This window comes from Bactrocera dorsalis, chromosome 6 (genome assembly GCF_023373825.1).
Source record: "Bactrocera dorsalis isolate Fly_Bdor chromosome 6, ASM2337382v1, whole genome shotgun sequence".
In the NCBI taxonomy this organism is placed as follows: domain Eukaryota; kingdom Metazoa; phylum Arthropoda; class Insecta; order Diptera; family Tephritidae; genus Bactrocera; species Bactrocera dorsalis.
In genome coordinates, this window is record NC_064308.1 from 23480642 (window position 1) to 23505300 (window position 24659).

General features: G+C 37.6%; 1 long non-coding RNA gene across 1 annotated transcript; it reads left to right on the forward strand.

Annotated features, from left to right (window-relative positions):
- Nucleotides 1-1722: 1722 nt before the first annotated feature.
- LOC125779609 (uncharacterized) lies at nucleotides 1723-7710 on the forward strand. Its single transcript, XR_007423395.1, has 5 exons — nucleotides 1723-2187; nucleotides 2239-2440; nucleotides 2505-2637; nucleotides 2716-2847; nucleotides 6615-7710. It is a non-coding gene; the product is annotated as an uncharacterized LOC125779609 (long non-coding RNA).
- Nucleotides 7711-24659: the final 16949 nt, after the last annotated feature.

Sequence of the window (24659 nt, forward strand, 5' to 3'; positions counted from 1 at the left end):
TAACTTTAAAATTTTTTTCACTCAACTTTGAGGTCGTTAAAAAATAAAAGAAAAAGTCATTTTTTTGTTTGATCTCAATTTGAAGTGCGCGCCAAAAATCAATGGAGCAACTTTGGCCACTAAAAAGTTTACAGATATTCTTATTTTAGTCTATATTATGATATTCTAAAGAGAGCACCCATTGCAGAATCTAGTGATATATGAACGACTATTATGCCTGGCTATTGTGAATTGGCACACCTTCTGCATACATTAGTAGTGTTAGTGGATATAAATGTTAAAAATATTAGTGTAAAATTCATTATAAATCAGTGGCGTAGCTAGGGGGGGACGAAGGGGGCGGCAAAACAATCTTCGCTGTTTTTTAATATTCAGAAAAATACTTCAACAAATTTTTTTACAACATTTATTTTGCAAATTGTGTCAAAAGTGTACAAGATATAAGGCGAAAATGGGTTTTTTCTATGGCTTTTAATAAATTTACTATCAATTTCCTCAAAAACCGTATTGTGAGGATTTTGAAACTTCGGAATTTGCGTGGCTTCTAGTTCCTAAATTTTATATACTTAATATCGAAGATATTTTGTAAAAAATATCCTTGGCCCCGGGCGCCTGAACTTGTAGCTACGCCACTGTTATAAATCAGAGAAACGCGGATTTTAAATAGTTGAATTTTTTAATTTTAAATACAAATATCTCAAAAACCATAAGTCAGCGGCAACTACTTATATATATTATGGTGTTTTTTTCATTGAACTATTAATTTTTTTCAGTCCCGTCACGAAATTTCCTTGGAAATACCCTCAAAAAATTTTAGCCCTTAATATTAACATTACGAACTGGACCAAGGGCTGTAAAAATTTTCCATGGAAAATACACTACAATCGTGAGTTTTGACAAATTTGTAGGAAATTTTATTTGCTACCGTGTACCATGATTAAAAATCATCGTTTCGCCATGGTTAAGATGATACGAAACTCATTGATTGGATAGAGAGCTGTCAAAACTCACATTTTTTTATAACATTTGCCAATGATGCCATTACTGAAAAATATTAGATTGGGTATTTTATAAATAACTTTTGAGTATTTCGGATTTTTCACAGTTCCATATAAATAAAAATGAGAAAGCAAAACAATTCACAAAAAATATCACAATTCGTATGCTAGTAGTAATAAGTACGTAGATAAGTAATTATATTTTTTATAATTAATGTAACAATTTAAAACAATAAATAAACAGAAACCCAAAGCAATTCATAAAAAACGTTACATATTCCAGGAAAATGTATTTAATACATCTATATACTTATTACTATAACTTAAAATAATATTTACATATATATTAGATATACATACAATCCGACCACACATTTTTTTATTTTTGACATTTTCGATAAAATATACAAAACACTAAATTAAACACTTTGAAAATGCATATATAAATGCTCAAATGCAAAATCAATAATTAATTTACATAAACATTTATTTTACTAAAATATGATCGCAGAGTTCAGTGAATTTTTATTTCACACTGATTTTGTCAGGTTTACTTCTGGCATCACGCTTTTTCTGAAATCAGCTGTTCGAAATTCCCTGATCTCTATCGCTACCAACATAATAATAAATAATCAGGGAACGCCTTTGAAGGAAAAATGAGGGCCAATGCAAAAGATTCGTATCATATTATCCATGGTTTCGCTATGAGACAGCGACACTTCTATTGGTGCATCTCATTCTTTGGCGTAGACTTCACAGCGGTACCAACATTGAAATCCAGAAATACGATGTTGCTGCCATATATTTCCATTTAGAGATGTATTTCTTAAACTCTACACTGTGGATAGTAAATAATAGTTAACCAATAGCTAACATTTTACTTTACCAACGGTTAACTAAAAGCTATGAATTCGGCCCTTAAATTTATACTTGTTATTAGAGATTTTTGAAAATATCGCGGACGCACTTCGTTATGGTACTAACAAATAAAATTACCATACAAGACGGAGGTAACCAATTCACAAATGGAAAATTCTGTTCCAAGGATAGCAACATTCATCATATACAACTTTTATATATGTATATACACAATAAAATGTGTAAGACTGAAATGCACATACTGACAATTAAACTTTTAAAAGTTGGCTCAATTGAATCGGCATTCGAAGAAAATTTTGAAGAACTTCAAGTAAGCTGCTGATTTTACTTAATTTTATTTATTAAATTATAATCTTTTTAGAACAGGAAAAATCGAGGAACCATTAAATATATTTGATATTTGAAATTTCATGCAGCCACACATATTTCCTCGGCAAATCTTATAACTTGCACTGTCAGTCTTTGAACAATTGCGCCCAAGCTTCATGGGACCAGTTGTAAAATCCTTCAAACATCTCAATTCAAATCTGCCAACAACACTAACCCATTCACAGGCTAGTTCGGTGAGTAAAAGCTCAAAGATGCAGTTAGTAGCGTTATTAAAAATCGTGGATCCTGCATTCGTAGTGCAACAATTTGAACGCGCTATACCAAAGATAGACAAGCAAGAAAAAACGCGACACAAACGCATATTAGGGATTGGAGCTAGTAATCTCAATAAGGAAATGCATTTGGACTCCGTGTTATTTGAAAATTTAGTGTAAGTGAATTATTATTATTGATTGTGGGTTTATGTACCTGGTGTTACAAAGCGTTTTTATTTTTTGCTTTTTTTTAGTTTCAACACAAGCGACAACCACAAAATGGGCGTTCGAATGGTCGATTGGTTATACTTACGTGTTTACAGCAGGGATTAGAAACTTTGGCGAAAAGCTCGCGCAGAGTTTGGGTGAACCTGCTACATATGTAGGTAAACATAGCTGCGTTATGACTAAATTAACTATTTATTTATTTACTTATTGTTTTTTATGTCCCTTGAGATGGCACTCAACACTCTTCAATTTGCTGGTGCATCGTCAAATAATGCAACATTATGTATATATGATATGTTGTTTGTAATTGCAGATACAAATTGTGATGTGCTTGATTTTACAACCATATTTTTTTTAATTATTCAACAACACGGCAATTTCTAACTTATTCTTCTTTACTGGCGTGGAAACCGCTTACGCGGTTATAGCCAAGATAACTACAGCGCGCCAGTCGTCTTCCTCTTCCTCTGCATCCCCCGGCGGGTACAGCGTCGAATACTTTCAGAGCTGGGGTGTTTTCGTCCGTTCGGACAAATTGACCTAGCCAGCGTAGCCGCTGTCTTTTAATTCGCTGAACTATGTCAATGTCGTCATATATCTCATACAGCTCATCGTTCCATCGAATGCGATATTCGCCGTGGCCAACGCGCAAAGAACCATAATTCTTTCGCAGAACGTTTCTCTCGAAAACTCGCAACGCCGACTCATCAGTTGTTGTCATCGTGCAGGCCTCTGCACCATATAGCAGGACGGGAATTATGAGTGACTTATGGAGTTTGGGCTTTGTTTGTCGAGAGAGGATTTTGCTTCTCAATTGCCTACTTAGTCCGAAGTAGCACCTGTTGGCAAGAGCTATCCTGCGTTGGATTTCTAGGCTGACATTGTTGGTGGTGCTTATACTGGTTCCAAGATAGACGAAATTATCTACAACTTCAAAGTTATGACTGTCAACAGTGACGTGAGTGCCAAGTCGCGAGTGCGACGACTGTTTGTTTGATGACAGGAGATATTTCGTCTTTCCCTCGTTCACTGCCAGACCCATTTGTTTTGCTTCCTTGCCCAGTCTGGAGAAAGCAGAACTAACGGCGCGGGTGTTGAGGCCGATAATATCAATATCATCGGCATACGCCAGCAGCTGTACACTCTTATAGAAGATCGTACCTTCTCCATTTAGTTCTGCAGCTCGAACTATTTTATCCAGAAGCAGGTTGAAGAAGTCGCACGATAGCGATTCGTCTTGTCTGAAACCTCGTTTGGTATCGAACGGCTCGGAGAGGTCCTTCCCGATTCTGACGGGGCTTTTGGTGCTGCTCAACGTCAGCTTACACAGGAGGGATACCAAATTCAGACATCGCGGCATAAAGGCAGCTCCTTTTCGTGCTGTCGAAAGCATCTTTGGAATCGACGAATAGGTGGTATGTGTCGATTCTCCTTTCACGGGTCTTTTCCAAGATTTGGCGCATGGTGAATATCTGGTCGGTTGTTGATTTGCCAGGTCTAAAGCCACACTGATAAGATCCAATCAGTTTGTTGACGGTGGGCTTTAATCTTTCACACAATACGCTCGATAGAACCTTATATGCGATAATGAGGAGGCTAATCCCACTGTAGTTGGCGCAGATTGTGGGGTCTCCCTTTTTGTGGATTGGACAGATCACACTTAAATAAATCCTTATCAGTTCTTCGCCGAAGTGTTTGAATAGCACGCCCGGAAGGTCATCGGCCCCCGCCGCTTTGTTGTTCTTCAGAGGGGTCATTACTATTGGAACTTCTTCATGGTCGGGCAATGGAACGTCTGCTCCATCGTCATCGATTGGGGAATCGGGTTCGCCTTCTCCTGGCGTTATGCGTTCACTGTCATTCAGCAGGCTGGAGAAGTGTTCCCTCCATAATTGAAGTTTGCTCTGGGCATCGATGACTAGATCACCTTTGGGGGTTCTACAATAGTATGCTCCGGTTGTGAAACCTTCTGTTAGCCGCCGCATTTTTTCGTAGAATTTTCGAGCATTACCCCTGTCTGCCAGCTTATCAAGCTCTGCGTACTCACGCATTTCGGCCTCTTTCTTTTTCTGTCTGCAAATGCGTCCCGCTTCCCTCTTCAACTCTCGGTATCTAACCCATCCCGCACGTGTTGTGGTCGATCGTAACGTAACGAGGTAGGCAATCTGTTTTCTTTGCGCTGCGACACGGAACTCCTCTTCGTACCAGCTGTTCTTTTGCGTTTTCCGAAAACCAATGATTTCGGTAGCAGCTGTATGTAAAGAGTTTGAAATGCCCTCCCACAGTTCCCTTATAGCTAGTTGTTGACGAGTGCTCTCAGAGAGTAGGGATGCAAGCCGAGTAGAAAATCGTTCGGCTGTCTGTTGTGACCCTGATCAAAAGTAAGTAAATAATATAAATTCTTTCGGTTTTAACTTTATTCGTTACCATTGTATGCGACCTTTCAAAACAGTTCTAGAAAATTTGCGTCGCTTGGCGAATAGCAATGCATTGGTAGTGTCTTTGTAAGAATACGATCCAACAACACCATGAAGATTGTCGTATGTCGTAAAGAATACCATTGAGATGCTTGTACGGGTGTTTTGCACACAGACAACCCACACCCAATAAATGCATTGAATGTAGGAGGTGTAAACAAATGCTCATTACTTTTTTCAACATTTTCGATACTTTCAGAAAAATGCATTATCCGCCGGGAACTGGTACAATAATATTAATTTTTTGTTTAATGGACATGTATAAACAAAGTTACAACAAAATGTTGTGTGCAGTCTTTGTACAACAAATGTAACAACATTTTGTACAGCATTTGCGGACGAGCAATTAACTACTGTAAGTGTAATGTTCCCATTGCTTAGCATATCTTCAAGTGTTTGCCTTTATCTCACCAACGCGGATGCTTTGAAGAAATTAATTGGTATGATTGGCACAAATAGTCAGGGCATTGCGGCGAGTCCGTCGGTGGAATGCGTGAAAAAAATGGTCACTACGGAAAGTCAACGATGAAGTTTTCGGTGGTGCTGTCTTACCACTGTCTGGGATTGCCATTCATCACTTATACTAAGACAACTACAAATATACGCGAACAATTGCAAACTAATCCAGTCTCATACAAATTCTTGGGAATGGTAGGATAGAACTGTAACCAAATACGCAGTTCATCACGAAAGAAACTTGGTTAAGTGAGAGTATTTCCTGAAAGTAAAAATTAATTGTTTGGATCATAACTGGCTCAATAATCAGGCTATATTATTAGTGTCTAAAAATGTAGAAGTTGACGAAATTGATTAACAATTAACTGGGGTCCTCAGGCAAATGGATGTATTTTACATCATTCGATACTGTTGTTGTTGAAAATTATAAGGAAATTTATATAGATATATCCCGAAATGACATCATATAATCATCGGACAATTGTTCAACTATTTTTTTCAGTGTAATTTGAAACCACTTCAATCATGCACCGGCTACGCTTGGTAATCAAAAAGATTTCAGGAAATATTATTGTAGCAACCTTTTTGACTGAAAATTTTAATGAAGAAAGGGTCCCCTTACCTCATGCAGGTTAATATGAATTTGAAAATATTTATAATTAAAAAACTATAAATATTATTGTTAAAAATTAAGAATGATCTTGTTCTTTCATTATCGCAAGTGCTAACAATTAACAGTACTGAAAATTAATAATTTCTTACAAGTTTAATTAAAAAAAATAAATAAAATGAAAAAGTCAATATGTGGTAATATATATTTAATGTTTAATTGTTTTTAATAGCAAATCGAAAAAAAATAATATCAACAATTTTCAAATTTAGAAATAAAATACCGAGTTATTTTTACACTGAGAATTACGTTGCTTCATTTGGATTATCTTTAACTTATCTTTGTTATTATTTTTTTCTAAAGCTAATTTTTCTTTTTCCAGCGCAAACATCGGTTCATGTCCCTCTGTTTAAATGAGTTAAGCATCCACCCCCTCTACACGGTTAAACTGGCGCATCCTAATACAGCAGCGCAATTCACCACAGCTGATGGCACTACAACACAACTCACCACACCTATACCCCTACCCACTAAACGAAGTGACAAGTGAAGTGAAAGTGACGTGTTTTCTGGTGCTCCGCTTATGGCACCAACTACTAGTGGAAATACCCACAAATTATTTCCCAAGTGCGCGAAAACGCAGTGCCCACATCATCCAAGACTAATCACTAAACTGAGCAGGTGCTCTCGTGTAAAAGAAGTAAGTGAAAAAATATATTTTAAATATCTAGTTTTTTTTTTCTTGTGCGAAGGTCACAGAAAAGAGAATTCGCAAAGAGCGCATATTCTCTCTCTCCCTTCCACAAAAAACAACACATCCCACAACCCACGTTCCACAATAAAAGAAATTAACGAGGGATTCATTCCTGAGAAATTTACGTGATCACCAGTACTAAAGGATTGCTGCAGGCGTAGCTGAGGAAATGTCAGCTAAAGCCAAACAAGCAAATACCTTTACTGGTAATAAGGAGGATGTTAGCCCATTCACTCGGAGCAATAAGACTCCCCGATCGCCGGACCGACAGACAACAATGCCCATATTACAGAGCATTAAAGTTGCTAAACCATCTGCCTGTGAGGTGATTCCTGTGGACAATGGCTTAGCTTCGACTAACGACTCAAGCGTAGTGTCTGTAAATAAAACCAATAGCAGTGATTTGGTGGTATCAATGAGCGAAGGAGAGAACGCGCTCTCCGCTCTGGGAGTGCTAATAGATGAGCTAATCTCTCTCACGCACAGCCAGAAGCAAAGACATGTCAACCAGCACATGCGAAATATAATAGATCAAATAGCAAAACTACAAAAACAAGCAACAAGAGAACTTAGAGAGGCGGCATCTCTCCCAATTACCCAACCGAAAAGAGGCCGCGCAAAGAGCTCTGAAGAACCAATAGCAGAGGAGCAGACTCAACAACAAGCGAAACGAACTTGTTTTAATTCGCCAAAAACCCGGGCGAGAACAAATCTAATTGGTCAGTTTAAACGATCAATTATAATGAAGGACAGCGTCAATACCAACAATTTAGAAGGCACCACAATGTCACTACCAGCAACTCAGTTGGGCACAAAAACATCACAAGAGGCTAACTGCGACTCTCCGAAACCAATGAAGGAACCGTGGAACATAGTAGCTAGGAAAGCTAACCAAAAGTCTACGAAATTGCCGAAGACAAAGCCCCAGGCCATATTAATCTCAAAAAATGGGAATCTTACCTATGCTGAAATCCTACGCAAAATTAAGACAGACTCTAATCTGAACGCATTCGGAAATATGGCAACCAAAATACGCAAAACATAAGGCGGAGAACTGCTGCCACAGCTAAGTGGTACAGTGATACCAAGAGACTCGCACGAAAATATGAAGAATTGTCTTGGTGACCAAGCAAACGTTAAATTGTTGACCCAGGAGATCTTACTTGAGTGTAAAGACTTGGATGAAATCACCAGTAAGGAAGAGGTTCTCTATGCTCTGCAAAGAGAGTTGGGAGACAAGGAGTTGTCGATCTCAGCAATTAAGGGCATAAGAAAGGCCTACGGAGACACTCAAACTGCACTCATAAAACTCCCGGTTGAGGCAGCTAGACAGCTTCTACAAAATAGAAAGCTGAAAGTCGTGTGGGTAATCTGCCGTATTCGGGAACATAGGCAGCCGTAGCGATGCTTCAGGTGTCTTGACTATGGTCACACAGCGAAAGTGTGCACAAACGAGGATAGGTCAAGGATCTGCAAAAGGTGTGGCGAAGGTGAACATCAAGCCAAGGACTGCACCAATAAGCCGAAATGCTTACTTTGCCTGAAGGCAGGATCCAAAGATCCTGCTTCCCTCAATTGTTCGAGCTAAAGTTAGCGACATACATATTTATAGTTGCTATTTACCCCCCAGCATCAACGATGAGGAATTTATGAATATTATCGACAACATTGTGACCGATGCCCGAGGTAGAACTAAATTGGTAAATGCCTGGGCTATTGAATGGGGATGCAAAAGAACTAATAGGAGGGGCAAAGCCTTACTAGAAGCTTTTGCTTCCCTTGATCTTGAGCTTCTCAACACAAGTAACCAATGCACGTTCAACAAAGGCGGCCGACCAGCGACCAGTACACTTTCAGCGATCACTATGCCTTTATATTTGAGGTAAATGCTCCGCAAACTCGGCTCCACTTACAGACCCTAACAAGAAGTTCATGGCGACCCAAAAGATTCGACCCAGACCTCTTCGAAGAAGCCTTTGGACCCACTACTCTGCCTGACAACTTGCGGTCGGTTAACCAGGCGACTTCATTGATTATGAGCCGCATTAAGAGTGCATGCGACATATCAATGTCGAAGCTTCCACGGCGTAATCATCATCCCCCCGTTTACTGGTGGAACGACTCAATTGCTAAACTGCGAAAAGAATGCCAAAAAGTAAGACGCTTATACCAAAGGTCTCGTGTACCTACGAATACAACTCCCTACAAGCAAGTTTCAAGGCCAAGAGAAAGCTCCTGAAACAGGCTATCAAAAAAAGTAAACAGGAATGTTTTCTCAAGCTCTGTGACGATGCTGATAACAATGCTTGGGGGCTCGCATACAAGACCGTAATGGGGAAACTACGCATTCGAGATCAAATGCCAACCTCCTCTACAACCCTTGACAGAATTGTCTCAGTACTTTTCCCGACCCGTTGCAACAAAGCGAGTTGGTACCAGAAGTAACGAACGAAGAGGTTATAGAGGCATGCGACCGGCTCGACCCACGTAAAGCCTCAGGACCTGATGGTATCCCAAATATAGCGCTTAAAACAGCGACTGTTAGGAACATAGACCCATTTAGAGCACTTTTCAATTTGTGCATGCAGGATGGTTGTTTCCCAACAATTTGGAAAAGGCAAAATCTAATATTGCTGCCAAAACCTAACAAACCGCTGACAGACCCGTCCCACTACCGACCACTCTGCATGTTGGACTCTGCGGGAAAAATTCTTGAGCGGATCATTTATCAACGCTTAAGTAAGGCCATTGACAACGCCGGCGGTTTATCCCCAAACCAATTTGGATTTTGGAAGGCAAGATCAACAATCGCAGCGGTGACCCTAGTGAAGACACTGGCGGAAAATGCCATTAGTAGGAAAAGATGGAAAGGTGGTACCATCAAATACTGCATGGTTGCAACCCTCGACGTCAAAAATGCGTTCAATACGGCATCATGGTCAAGTATACTAAGTGCGTTAAAAAACTTCTCGGTACAGGGCTACAAAAAATACAAAATCTCTGGGGGAGTGCCACAGGGATCTGTACTTGGGCCCCTCCTCTGGAATATAATGTATGACGGAGTACTGCGACTCAAAGTACCGGAAAACGTTCATACCATTGGGTTTGCAGACGACGTTGCCGTGGTGGTAATAGCTAAACATATAGAGGATATAGTTTCGGTAACCAACACAACAATTCCTCAAATTAGCGACTGGCTGGAAACTAATGGACTATCTCTGGCAGAGAGCAAAACAGAAGCCGTACTTATTACAGGCAGAAAGGTCCGGGAAGTTGCTACATTCTGCTCTAAAGGTGTAAGCATAACCACTCAGCCTGCTATAAAATATTTGGGTATCGTTCTTGACGCAAGATTATCGTTTAAAGAACACGTAGCTTAGCAAGCGAAAAAGCTACGAAAATATGCAGAGCTCTAACCCGGCTAATGCTCAATACCCGTGGACCAAAACAAAATAGGAGACGACTACTAGTCGGAGTATTAAAGTCAGTTGCTCTAATAGCGCTCAAATATGGGAGAAAGCTCTTGAAGTCAAATCATATCGTCGCGGCCTATTTTCTACGTACACCATATGCGCATTAAGAGTATGCTCCGCGTTTCGTACAGTATCCGAAGACGCTGCCCTAGTGACCGCGGGCTTACACCAGCTACACCTCTTAGCCAAAGAGCTCACATACCGTTCAGAATCCAAAAGGAGAAAGTCAGAGCAGATACGGTGGAGCGCTGGCAAAAACGATGGGAAGACAACCGAAATGACCGCTGGACTTTCCGCCTAATCCCTAAAATAGAACTATGGCTTAATAGACCGCACGGAGAAGTAGATTTTTACCTCACCCAAGTTCTCACTGGACACGGCTGTTTTAAATCATATTTAAAGCGATTCAAACATGAGGACAACGATGTATGCGATTATTGCGGAGGCGAGATCATCGAGAATGTGGAGCACAAAATGTTCCAATGTGCGAAATAAGACGAAGAAAGGCAAAATTTGAAAAACGCATTCAGGAAAGACCCAACCCCAGAAAATCTAGTGTCTCAAATGGTAGAATCACTAGAGAGGTGGAAAGCTGTGTGTCCGAAGTGGCAGCAAAAATCCTGAAACGCCAAAGAGCTGGAGAACAACAACGTAGAAGATTACTACAAATTCCAACGAACAACTAAGACGCGACACACAAACCATGACTGGAGCAGACAAGGAGGTTTTGGGTGACAATCACTGTACTAGGGGGGTATAAGACAACCCGAGGTGGGGCCAAGTAAATGCAGCTTGCTACGGAATGCATTCGGACCATCACGTACGTATGAGTAATACTTAACCTTCCTTCCAACGTAATACTTGAGGGTGGTTCGGTACAAGACAGCAGGAGGTTTAGTTAAAGTTCCACACTGACTTGGGTTCAGGCTTTCGATGCTTCCTCCTCGTAAAAAAAAAAAAAAACTCAACTCAATTTTCCGTGAACAACACCCGTCCCGCCCGCTATAGTTAGCATTTCGGCAACAGCGATCTGGCGCGCTATCTTATTCGATGGTTTAAGTCGATAACTTAAATAATTAAAACCACTAATTCTAAGTAAACAATATTTGTAAAAAGTAAAATATTTTCGTGTTAAATAAACTTATAAGTTCTAAAATTCAGCGAAACGGAGATTTTTATTTTATTTGTGCGGGATAACCATTTAATAGAAACGGAAATAAAGACATACTGGCTACAAATTTATTCATAGTCCTTCGAGCCTCACTGAAAGGCACTAGTGGAGAAACAAAAACCACGAAATACATAAATATAAATATATCTGTGCGGCGAACGAAAAAAAAACAAAAAAAAAACAGTGTGCAGTGGAAAAACCAAAAAAAACCCGTGCAGTGACCCCGCAAACAAACAAAAAAATTAAATAACAACATACCCATATACTTACATATATACATACCAGAGGCCTGCACGATTAAGGTAGGCATCGTACGATTACGTTACTAAGTAACACTTCTGACGATTACCACGATGCGAAGGTAACATTGCGCATCGGCATCGCGGCATCGTGGCATCGTACGATTACTATCTGGTATCGTCAATGGCAAATGAAACGCTATAGTCTTACATGATGTTAATTCGTTGCTGGCTCGACAACGACTGAACGATAGAGCAGAGCCGCTCAAAATAATGCGCAATTTATTTACCAACGCATACAATCACACATTTGATATCTGCTAGCGTATGATTGTGTGCGCGCGCTTGCTTAGTACACTGAGTGAAATCGTGCTATTTGGTTATTTTGTTATTAAAAATTTAGAAAAAAATAAAAAATTATGGTTTTTGATTAAAAAAGCAATTAAGAACAACAATAATTTTAAGTTAATTTTTTTAACTTTCCATGATTTTTTCCATATCGACTTCAAGGTCGTAAGTTTTGATTCTCATTAAGTCCTCTATATGCTTATTCGAAACTGAATTCCTGTATTTCGAGTGTATTTTTGACGCTGGCAGAATTAGCGTCATAGCGTACATGCTTCGACTGCATTTGCTTGCCTATACTCCGAGTATAGGCATGGAAAATTTTGAGCGGCTCTGCGATAGAGCGTAAGCGTACGTGTGAAGTTAGTTTCCACAATTGTTCTAAGAAATGCCGACCACTGGTAACATGTTAGTAATCGGCGATGCCGATACCCTCGATGCCGATGCCCACGATGCCAAAGTACCGTTACGTAGCGTGTACTCGCCGCATCGGCATCGCCGCTTGCTAACATGTTACTTTTTTAATTACTCGTGCAGGACTCTGATACATACATATAAATAATAAACAAAACAGAAATCAACAGAAAGTGCATTTAGACCAGTGGTCGGCATTTCATAGCAAAATTTTGCAAACTAACTTCACACGTACGCTTACGCTCTATCGTTCAGTCGTTGTCGAGACAGCAACGAATTAACATCACGTAAGACTATAGCGCAAAACCAAATATACCCTGCGAGAAATACTTTATGATTCTAAATGTCTTGCATTACATGGCAGCCTTTTATGTTCCAAGTCTTCTAAAGATAATAGGGAATATATCCTTAAAAGTCATTTAGTTTTATATATTATATTTTAAATTTTGCTTATAAAATTTGTTTAATTTAAATTCCAATTTCTCACTGGGCTACTGTTTTTTCGTGCTCACCAACACAGTGACAGATCCTCTCATGCCGACCACTGACATAGACCAGTGATGCCCAAACGCACACTACCAAACTGTGTGCTTGTGTTGGAGTATGAGAGAGCTTGTTGCTACACCCAAAAAAAAATACAAAACTTTAGTATTAATTAATATAAAAAAAATTTGAAAGTGATTCGACAACTTTTACAAAATTGTGAAATTAATGAAATTTCTTATTAATTTTTTATCTATTACAAAAATAAAAACAATTCACGTGTCAAAAAGAAATTAAAATTCAAAAAATTTTAAATATTGAATTTATGTTGAAGTTTTCACCTAAACGGCTGTATCAAAAAACTAAAAATCAATATTTTCATGGTTTTGAACCAACTTATCTAAATCTAGTTCGGAGCCGCAAAATTTTATACGAAGTAAGTCTTCAGGGTGCCGATCGTTAATTTTATTTCTAGTATTTGATTTTATTAATTTCAAAGTGGAAAACGAAACTTCGCAACAATAAGTAGTTCCAAACATTGAAAAGAGTTTCCACATTTCGTTCTTTAATTTCGGATAAAAGTTGTCGTTCAGATTTTTCCAAAACTGTTGCCCTGTTTCACGACGCAACAATAAATCACGTTGCATCTTTTCTAATTCGGATTTTAAGTCTAAACTCACCCCAGAAGTATTACACCCAGTAGGGTCGTTATGAATTTCAATAATATGCTTAATTTTATAAAAGTCATGAAATCGGTTATGAAAATTAGTCTGCAATATATCAAGGATTGGTTGATATTCTTGCAGCCTTGCATGGTTAGAATATTTTTCTACAACAAAGCGTGTTCTTCTTAGCTCTTCAGCGCGCACATACAAAATACATGCAGGAATAAAGGGATGTCCAACTTATTCCAGTGTGAGAGCGCTTCAAAATAAGCGTTTTTTATAACATTTTCCATTATGGCCAGATTGGGCAAAATACTAATTTTTGGACATTTAAATTAAAACACCCAACATTTAGTAAGAATAAAAGTTACTATTTAGTGGTTATTTAATACATAGAGAATTTATTTAAATCTTTGTATGGCATGTTAAAACAACTGACTTTTGACTTTTCAATACCCAATAAAAGGTTTTAAGCTTTTAAGCTCTTAATCAATAAATGTTTTTAATAATTTTCCATTGAAAATAATACTATGATGCTTCACATTACAAAATGTTTCATCAAATACATTTAGATTTCACAAATTTATTTAATTTTCGTTGTTTTACATAATTTGTAAGTGCAACAAATCTCTCCGTTTACATATTTTTTTGGTAAGATTTCAATCTGGCCATCGCTCGTTTCCAATTGCTAAACGTCAAAACCTACTGAACTCGATTAGCTGTCAAAGTTCAGTAGGTTTTGACGTTTAGCAATTGCTCCCTCACTTCCAGTGAGAGAGGAGTTGGACATCTCTTTATCTCTGATACATGCGTAGCAGTCAACAGTCGTTGACCAAGTGATTTTCAAATGCACATTAATTTTCCACAATGTATAGAGAGCGCTTGACTAATACGTGTGAGCGAATCTGTGAGAGAGCAATAAAGTCGGCCGCCCGCGGGCTAGGTAAAGCGCTTCACTGATTTAGACTAAGCTACCAAGCAGTTAAAAGCAAAAAAAAAAAGTAAAGCACGATAAAGTGACAAAAATCTGAAAAGAGTGGAGAGAAACAAAAACAAAGTGCAAAAAGCAAACAGTTCCAAAATAAAACACACAAGCCGGGCGCGAAACCACCAAAATAATAATATTATAAAAACAACAAACCTACGTGCGCGAATTTAAAAACATAAATATACATACAAATAACAATACACGTAAGAGGTCAGGTAGCTGGAAGACCGTGGGAGAAGAAAAGAGGAATTGCCAAGAAAAAGGGCGTATACAAGTTAAATTTTTATTTTGTTGTTTAAATTTTTAAAAAACTAGCGGACTCGCGTCCGCGGTCTTTATTTATTAAATGTTGGCTAAAGACTAATTACAAATTATTTCTTAAGTCTAAATTAAACCTATGCCTCTACCTGGTCACGTTGCCAACAGTTGCGGCGTCAGCAATTGACCGGACGCGCGTGTGGAGTCACTAACTGATATTGCTGATGCAGTGTCAGCAATTGGGTGGTTTAAAGTTTCCAGCTATTGACCAACGGTGGGAATTAGCTGACGGTGTGAACCACTGTGTTAACTCTTCCCCCTTTAAGCATGATCGTCCTCGATCATCAATAGAATGGCAAGTCGTTGAAGTTTACGTAAGTTGGCTTGTTGATAATGTCGTTTGGTGGACTTACTGGAGGGTTTTCAATTGTGACTTCTTTTCCGACATATTCAATCTTTATTGATCTACGTTTATAAAGTGCAATGCACATGCATGAAAAAACTACCATAACTGTTGTTGTAAGAGTTCCAATAGAAAGCGTTGTGATTCTTAGGAAATCAATTCGTCTGGTGTTGTTGATGTGCAATTCGTTTAGCATTTCTAGTGATAAAAGCTTGATGTGATTCTTTTCGTCTGGCGTAAGTTGTAAGACTGTGGGTATGGCTTCGAAAGGTATTGTTTCAAAATTTCTATATGTCTGGTTTTTGACTTCTATCGTAGCATTATAGAATTTAATAACGTGTGTCCCATTTGTCATCTGAGGCGTTCTGTTTATATTTATTATACCATCAAAATTGTTTAATAGTAGTATTCCTGGTTGTATTTCTTCGATTGTAGGAATAGCGTGACTCGTGATTGTGGTGCAGGTAGAATTTAAACTATTTATTATTTTAGGTAAACATGTATCTTCACTTAAATCTACTAAACATTTTTTTTCACAAATTGTTACATTATTATATTTTTCACATAGTTTCTTAACTCCATATATTGAATCTTTTCCTTTAATTATTTCTTTATATTTAATATTTATTGCAATGTTTTTTGGCTTCTTAACTGGCCTTATAATTATTCTTCTAAATATTTCGCTATTTGTAAGCGGTATTTTTATCATATAAATTATTAACATTTCTTTACTTAGTACGTTTATTTTTGAAAATTCTAACGCTTCTTCTGCGTTGTTAAATGGCATTTGTTCTTCTCTTAATTTTTCTAATGCAGTTTTTATTTCTTCTTTATTTAGTAATAATGTATTTAAAACATTTGTTTTCGCCCATTGAATGGCATACTTTATATTAACTAATTCTTCTTTTATTAACCTAATCTTACTTTGTAAGTCAATTACAATTTCATTTATTATACTATCGTCTTTTCTTATTGAATTTGAAATTAAATTCATTACATTTGATATATTGTTAATTCTGTTAGTAAATAGTTCATTTATTATTACTTGTTTGTTATTATTTTGGTTTAGGTTCAAAAGATTCTTATTAATGATTTCGAGGTCGTCATGGTCTGGTGATCCTGCCAGATATTTCCATGCGGTGCCTAATATGTTTATTGACTTTCTAATTCGGGATGTTTTAGTGGGTTTAAGTGTATCGAGGATTTCAAGGGTTTGATTTATTTCATGGTTAAGGATTGGGCGAAGGAAAGTGTCTTTGGGGATTTTGTCCGTTATATGGTCCTGTATGTCTGTCAAAAGTTGTTCGTACTTGTTTATGTCAATTATATGGATTAGTCTAAATGTTCCGTCCTGAATTTTAGCTAGTCCGTTATTTATCGTCACTAGGTAAGAGTTTGTATAGTCCAAAATCTCTATGCTAGCGAGACTGGTCGTAATAGTAGTCAAGAGGAGTATGCGTCTAATGGTGTCCATTTTTCCTGAAAGTAGGTATTAGTTATTTTTTATTAGTCCTTTGTGAACTATTCTTCCTGATGCTGTTTTAACTGTGGTTCTCATATTTTCGGAAACTGTTTCTTTTTTGTATTTTGAAGTTAATTTTGATCCTAATCTGTTATTTATTTTAACATAAATAATTTCTCCTGGGCTATAGTCCTTGTGTTCTGATCTATTTTTATTATGGTATGAAAGATCTCTTTCTTGTTTTTCCTTCAGAAGAGTAATATTTTTTTGTCGTTCTTTTTCTATTTGTTGTGGGTCAGAGCGTATCCTGTTCGAGAAAAATATGTCTACGGGTTTGTTTTTTGTCGTTGAGTGAATGGATGAATTGTATTCTTGAACTGATTTAAATAATAATTCTTCAAATGGCATACCTGTGGAGTTAGCTTTGATACATCTCATTATTTCGGAAAGAGTGCTGTGAAACCTTTCTACTTGTCCATTACTGGTGCTGCTGTAAGGAGGTGTGGTGTAGACATTTATAGACATTTGGTCTTTGAGAAGGGTAGATATAGAAGCTGAATTTAGTGATTTCTCATTGTCTATTACAACGAGTTTTGGTATTCCGAAAGCAATCATTAATTCTCTTATTGGGTCCTTTATATGTTCTATTGCTCTTGATGAAATAATTTTAACCTGTGCATACTTTGAAAATTTATCTAAAGCTGTGAGGATGAGATTCTTCTGTGTGGAATAGATGTCAACGTGGACGATTTCTCCTGGGACCTGTGGAATAGGAGTTTCTTGGATTTGGGGTTTCGGTGGATGTCTGTCATATTTCTGTTCATGACAGGTAGAACACTGTTTGGTGATTTTTTCAATTTTGGAATGCATACTTGGAAAATAGTATTTTCGTAAAATTTGAGATTTATTCTCTCTACTGTTTCTATGTGCTCTTTCATGTTCCTGAATGATAATTTGCTCTTGTTCGGTTGCGGATGCGATATCTTTGAGAAACGTTTGCGTATAACGGATTTTAGTGTTGCTGAAGTGAAGTGGGTATATTTCCTGTATCTTGCCCATTAGAGTTTCTGTCGTGTGTAGTCCGTTGATAAGTGCTGGGTCTAAGTACCGTTTGAATATGTCAATGATGTCTTGTGTAGAATAGTTTTGTTTTGTAATTATGTGTCTATGAAAAGTAGGGAATGGTATTTGAAAGGTGTAACTGTTCTCGTTGCCAAATAATAGGAAGAGTTGATTTTTAAAAGCATTAATAGGGGCTTCTGTAGCTGGAATAAGGAGATGAGAAGAGCTGTCGTTACTGTGGTCAGTGGTTGTAAGAACATTAATGTCAGTCTGTGGAGGTCTCGATAAGGCATCTGCTACGACGTTTGTTTTTCCTGGCTTATACTTCATTTCGTAGTTGTACTCCTCAAGGATACACTTCCATCTCTTCATTTTGCCGTTGTGGTTTTTGTTGCTCAACGCAAAGGTGAGTGGTTGATGATCTGTGAAGATTACAACTTTAGCTGATCCGTATAAATAGTTTCGGAGTGATGTAAGAGCCCAAATAATAGCCAGCATTTCTTTTTCGTTTGCGGCATAGCTCTCTTCGGTTTTGTTTAATGATCGGGATATAAAGGTGATAGGTTTACCTGCTTGCTCGAGGACGGCTCCTATGGCATAGTTGGATGCGTCGGTAGTAAGATGAAATTCTTGTGTGAAATCTGGATATGATAGGATAACTTCTTTTGATATTAGGGAAGATTTAATTTTGCTGAAGGATTCTAAGGCGTATTTATCAAACACTATTGGCTTTTTACTGGAGGCGGTTTTGGACACGCGTCCATCTTCCCCCCTTAAAAGCGAGGTCAGAGGTTTCGCTAACTTGGCGTAATCTCTGATGAAGCGTCGGTAATAGCCTGATAGGCCAAGGAAAGACCTCAAGTCTTTCAGTGTTTTTGGGCACGGAAATTCTTGGATTGCCTTTACTTTGGCGGGATTGGTTTTTATTCCTGTGGGTGAAATGATGAAGCCTAGAAATTCGACTTCCTTGCGGAAAAACTCGCACTTGTCTAATTGGACCTTCATGTTTGCATTTTGTAGCGTATGGAATATTGTTTCGACATTATGAAGGTGATCTTGCTCATCTTTGCCAAATACTATTATGTCATCTATGTAGACATAACATATTTTGCCTATGTGCTCCTTCAGTATGTCGTCTAGCGCTCGTTGGAAAATAGCGGGCGCGTTCTTAAGTCCAAACGGAAGTCGAGTGAACTCATATTTGCCATTATTAATCGAAAAAGCTGTCTTCTCAATGTCCGATTCCTTCAAGGGAATCTGGTGGAAGCCACTCTTTAGATCAAGAACAGAAAAATATTTGTTGTTTCCAAGTTGTGAAATTACTTCATTTATTTCCGGGATGGGGTATCTATCTGCTATTGTCAATGTATTTAATTTTCTGTAATCAATTACAAGCCTATATTTCTTTTGTCCTGAGGCATCTAGTTTTTTAGGTACAACCCAAACGGGTGAGTTATAAGGAGAACGAGATGGTCTGATAATTCCGTTTTTAAGTAGATCTTCTATTTCTTTAGTTACAAAATCTCTCATCGCTAGTGGGTAGGGATAGTATTTTGTATATACTGGAGTATCTGAAGAAGTCCTGATTTCTCCTAGTACGGTAGTAGTATAGGTAAGACTTTCATCTGGTTCAACGAATAAATGAGGGTATTTGTTAGTAAGTTTATTAATGTTTTCCTTCTGTGTTGTTGTCATATGTCCAGTCCTAATGTCAATTTTGTTGACCGATGGGGAAATTTGTTGTTTTATTCTGACTTTTATGCCATTGCCAAATGTAAGGGTGTCATCGTGAATATTTATGGTTGTGTAAAGTTCTTTGAGGCTATCATTACCAATTATACCGTCAAAGGACTTCAGAGTAGGAAGTATAAAAAATTTTAAATTTGTGTCATCTTTTCCAAATAAATTTATAACTGTATGGTGAGTTACTTGTATTTGTCCTGCTATAGAGTTTGCGAAAAATGGTTGTTCGTTAGGTATTTGCTTTAAAACGTGACAGGGTTGAATATAGTTTTTGCTTGATCCAGTATCGATTAACATTTTTAAGATTTTTCCGTTCTTCGTTTTACATTCAACATATGGCAACGAAGAACTATTCATCCTAAAAAATGGATATCGATATGTTCATGAGTATCATTTCCTGGTTTTGGGTTGTCGTATTGGAATGATTGTCCGTTTTCTTCCATATTCAAAGCTGTTTCGTATTCTTGTAAGGTGGGAGTCCCGGTTTGTTGGCAGTACTGGTCTTGTGAGTACTCCTGTTCTTCTGCGTAGTATGGGTCTTGTGGGTACTGTTCATGTTGATTACCTGTTTCTATATGAAAGTTTCTTTGATGTTTGAGAGGTATTTGTGTTGAAAAGTTAGATGGTCTTTTTATGGGTGGTTTATTGAAATGTGGTCTATTTATGTAGTTAACTGCTCTTGAGTGTATGGTGTGATCAACATCCATGGGCTCTGGAGGTGGGAGCTTATTGGTGACCTGAAACGGTGGTCTGCTAAGCTGAAAATTTTGATAATTTTGTTGGGGGCGTTGGTATTGGGGTGGCATCGAGTTTCTAAAAGGATTCTGCGGTCTGGGAATGTATGCTAATTGAGGGTAGAATGGTTGGTTGGAAGCAATTGGTTTCCTTGGTGGTAATGGTGGTAAGTTATGGGTATTCGGTTTACGTACAGCACCTTGGTTGTTATATGCGTATTGAGTCCTGTAGCCTTGGTTTTCTAGTTTTAGGCATAAATGAAGTGCTTGAGGCAGATCTTCAGGTTCTTTCATTCCTAAAAGTCTAGGAAGGTCACCTTTTAATCCCCTGATAAACGTGTCCAAGGCTTTATGCCTGTAAGTTTGAACTAACAGACTTAGTGACTCCTGGCTCATCTCCAAACTCGAAAGTTTATTTAGAATAAGCGAAAGGTGTGTATAAACATTTTGGTAGAACTCCTGGATAGTACTGTTACCTTGCACAATTGATGTAAGCTGACATTCAAGGGTCGTAATATCTCTTTTATCTGCGTAATGTAACGTCAAGCATCTAGATATTGCTTTCCATTCCAGTGGGGTGTTATAAGATTCAAGGGCGACATCAGCATTGCCAGTTATTTTATTGCGGATAACAGAAAGTATTCCGAAATATCTAGGCGTTCCCTTTTCGGATTCGTAGATTTTTAAAACCCGATCTACACTTTTTTTCCAAGAGCTAAATTCTCCTTGGTTGCCGTTAAATTCCCTTAAACTTCTAACTATGTCTGGTATTTTATCAAGGCCTGATAACTGTCCTCTATATTCTGGGTTGATAGTTTCGTCTGTCGCATTAAGTAAGTCAAAATTAGGGTTGAGAACATGTTGTAAATGTTGTCGGCCCTCATTCCTGAGTACCTCACCTACAATTGTGGTAATTAGTGTTGTCAGTTCAGCATTCGGTTTAGAATTATTGGCGGGAGTTGGGTTTGGGTTTGCGTTCACTGATCCTTGATTAGGAGCAGGAGGAGGGATTGCAGGCTTATTTAGTATACTGGGCCTAATCATTTTAGAAATTCTTTTAAGTTTTGGGATATTTGAATTTTATAGCTAACTAATTTTATTGTTAATAGTGTTTTTGTTTGTTAATTATCCTTTTTCTCTGGAGGGTCCCTTTGGTGGTGAATCGCAGAGTAGGATGTAATGTTATATTGAACCGGAGGGTCCCCCGTTAGGTGGTGAATCGCGGTTCGTGTTTATTTGTCCTTTTATTGGCTGTACAAGCCTATGTTATGTTTTTATATTCCTCTGGAGGGTCCCCCCGAAGGTGGTGAATCGCAAAGGAATTTTTATGTTATAAGACTGGAGGGTCCCCCCGAAGGTGGTGAATCGCAGCCTTTATATTTATTATTTTATTATTGGCTGTACAAGCCCGTTATTATTGGTACAAAAAATGGATTTATCTTTCAGTATTCTTAAAACTACCTTAAAAATTTTTCATTTGTAAATTGGTTTCTTTCTTTTCTTTTCTTTATATTTAAAAATTAATAATTTTCTTATTTTTATAATTTTCTTATTTTTATTAATTTTTCCACTTCTTTTTCTTTTACGATCTTAAATTATTTTAATATTTAATGCTTACTTTACTATCCTCCTGGCGCGTGGGGTGTTCTCCCGTTTGCTTTTTCTACTAAGGTCCCTCGTTGCGCACGTATGGAGGGTGCGTTTTTTTCCTATTGGATCCTAACGCTGTTGTTGGGTTGCTAGACCAGCTCGTTTGGTCCGTGTGTTCTTTGTTTTTTGCTGTGGTTTCTCTTCGGCCGTTCTCCGCGGGCGACTTTTGATTTTATCACAACGCGAACCGGACTTCAAACTTCAGCTGGTCCCTGCTCGGGCGCCAGTTAAATTTTTATTTTGTTGTTTAAATTTTTAAAAAACTAGCGGACTCGCGTCCGCGGTCTTTATTTATTAAATGTTGGTTAAAGACTAATTACAAATTATTTCTTAAGTCTAAATTAAACCTATGCCTCTACCTGGTCACGTTGCCAACAGTTGCGGCGTCAGCAATTGACCGGACGCGCGTGTGGAGTCACTAACTGATATTGCTGATGCAGTGTCAGCAATTGGGTGGTTTAAAGTTTCCAGCTATTGACCAACGGTGGGAATTAGCTGACGGTGTGAACCACTGTGTTAACTTACACACATTCTACGTTATACCCTACAAAATCCAAGTGAGCGTATTCAGTTCATATAAACTTAATTTATACCGCATATATGTATGTATGTATGTAAATGTTGCGGGTATATATATATAATATCTGTAATAAAAAAAAAATACGTTACCGAAAATACGTTATTACAGTTACCAAACTTTTGAAAGACCCCTAAAACAGTTCGGTAAAATACATACATACATATATATATTATACATAACCACATACATATGTAAATATAATTAAAAACTCAGCTCAATGCCTATTCTTGCTTAGCTTTGTGTATTCAAGCACACTTTTTCCAGCAACACTGCTTATTTCAAATATTTACTTGCAAACATTTTTGGGCAATATTCCTCTGTTTTATTAAACAGTAAGCAGGATTGCAATAAAGAAATAAGCAGAGGCAATTTGCAGGTACGATATGCAAAAACATAAAAAATACATGGAAAGAAAAAACAAATAAAAATAAATGCAAACATACATATATGGATATTGAAATAACATAAAAAAGGAAACGTATATACACACATATTCCTGTGTGATTGCATTGCTATTTTTTACATATTAAATTACATATATATGTATTTACAAATATATAATCTTTATATATATAAATCTTCTGACCGTGTGTTTGCCTTGAGATTGCTCCTAAACGGATGGGCCGATTTTGATGAAATTTTGTCTGTACGTTCAAGGAGATTCGGGAAAGGTTTATGTTTACAATTTGGTCCACTGGAAAATGTTTTTTAAATTATTTTTTCATTTTTAATTTTGTAATGTTTGATCGATAGATGGCGCTACCATCGCAGTATCCAATATTCAAACCTTAAATTGGCGTAAACGTGTATGAAACAAAACGATGCCAAAGTAAAAGGCGATATCGTTGGATATATATCATTATGAGGAAAAGTCGGAAAATTGGACATTTCTAAAAAGTAAATTTTTTCCATACACATTTTTTTTTTCAATTTTTGTTTATTTTGTTTTTCAATATTTTGATTTGTAAATTATTTGATTCGTTCAATTTCGGTCGCTTGCTTTTTTTTTCGTCTATTCAAAAGAAAAATTATTGAAAATTATTCAGTGAAAACTTTACGTGTGTTTCACACAAAGAGGTCAATTGCAGATTGAAATTTGTTACGAAGCCACCAAGAGGTCGACCTAATATCGGTCGGTGTTCTTTTTGCCAACGAAGTATGGCAGGCCAAGGCAAGGCAAGGCAAGAAGTACTCCCAGGATGCGGAGACATACGTTCGGAATTATAATTCGCGGTCAATCAGCAAGTGATCGTCACGATGTTACAGCACGACTTTTCCTACAACAGTTACGATGTTTGATTGTCTTTATCTTGAAGCAACGTATATGTGGTGCTGTTGGATGAGATGTACTTTGTTGAGTGGCAAAAACCTCTATTTTGCATGCACACATTCTTCTTTGGATGATGGTTACACCATAATATGATTCATGGACCTTGCGGACATTACAATCCCACTTCGGTTTGTATGTCTGACAATAAATGCACGAAACACTATTCACTCTGCTTTTCTTTCGGAAGCACAAACTAGAAATGGTAGATATCAACTCTATCGGCGTCGCTCACCAGATAACAGAACGTTCAGCATTCAACTTAGAAGAGTGAATATCGAAGTTGACAACACATGGATCGTACTGTATTCACCATTATTGTCTAATTCACATTCAAAACTCATATCAGTGTTTAGTATTGCAGTTTGGTGAAATCGATAAAATACGTTTGGAAATACGTGACCAAAGGAAGCACAACTTTCGTCAGTGATCCATTTGCAAGGACATTCGGAAATACTTTGATATTATAATTGGGATGCATCGTCGAAGAAATAGTTACGCAGAAAGCAAGGCCAACCAGTAGATTGACATCCAGGTGTCTTATTAACTAATGCATTAGGACGAATTTACACAATCCACCCGAAAAACAACGATTGTTTCTACCTTCGGTTGCTATTGATGAAGGTACGCGGTTCAACTTTATTTGAGTCATTGTTTACTGTGAATGGTATATGGG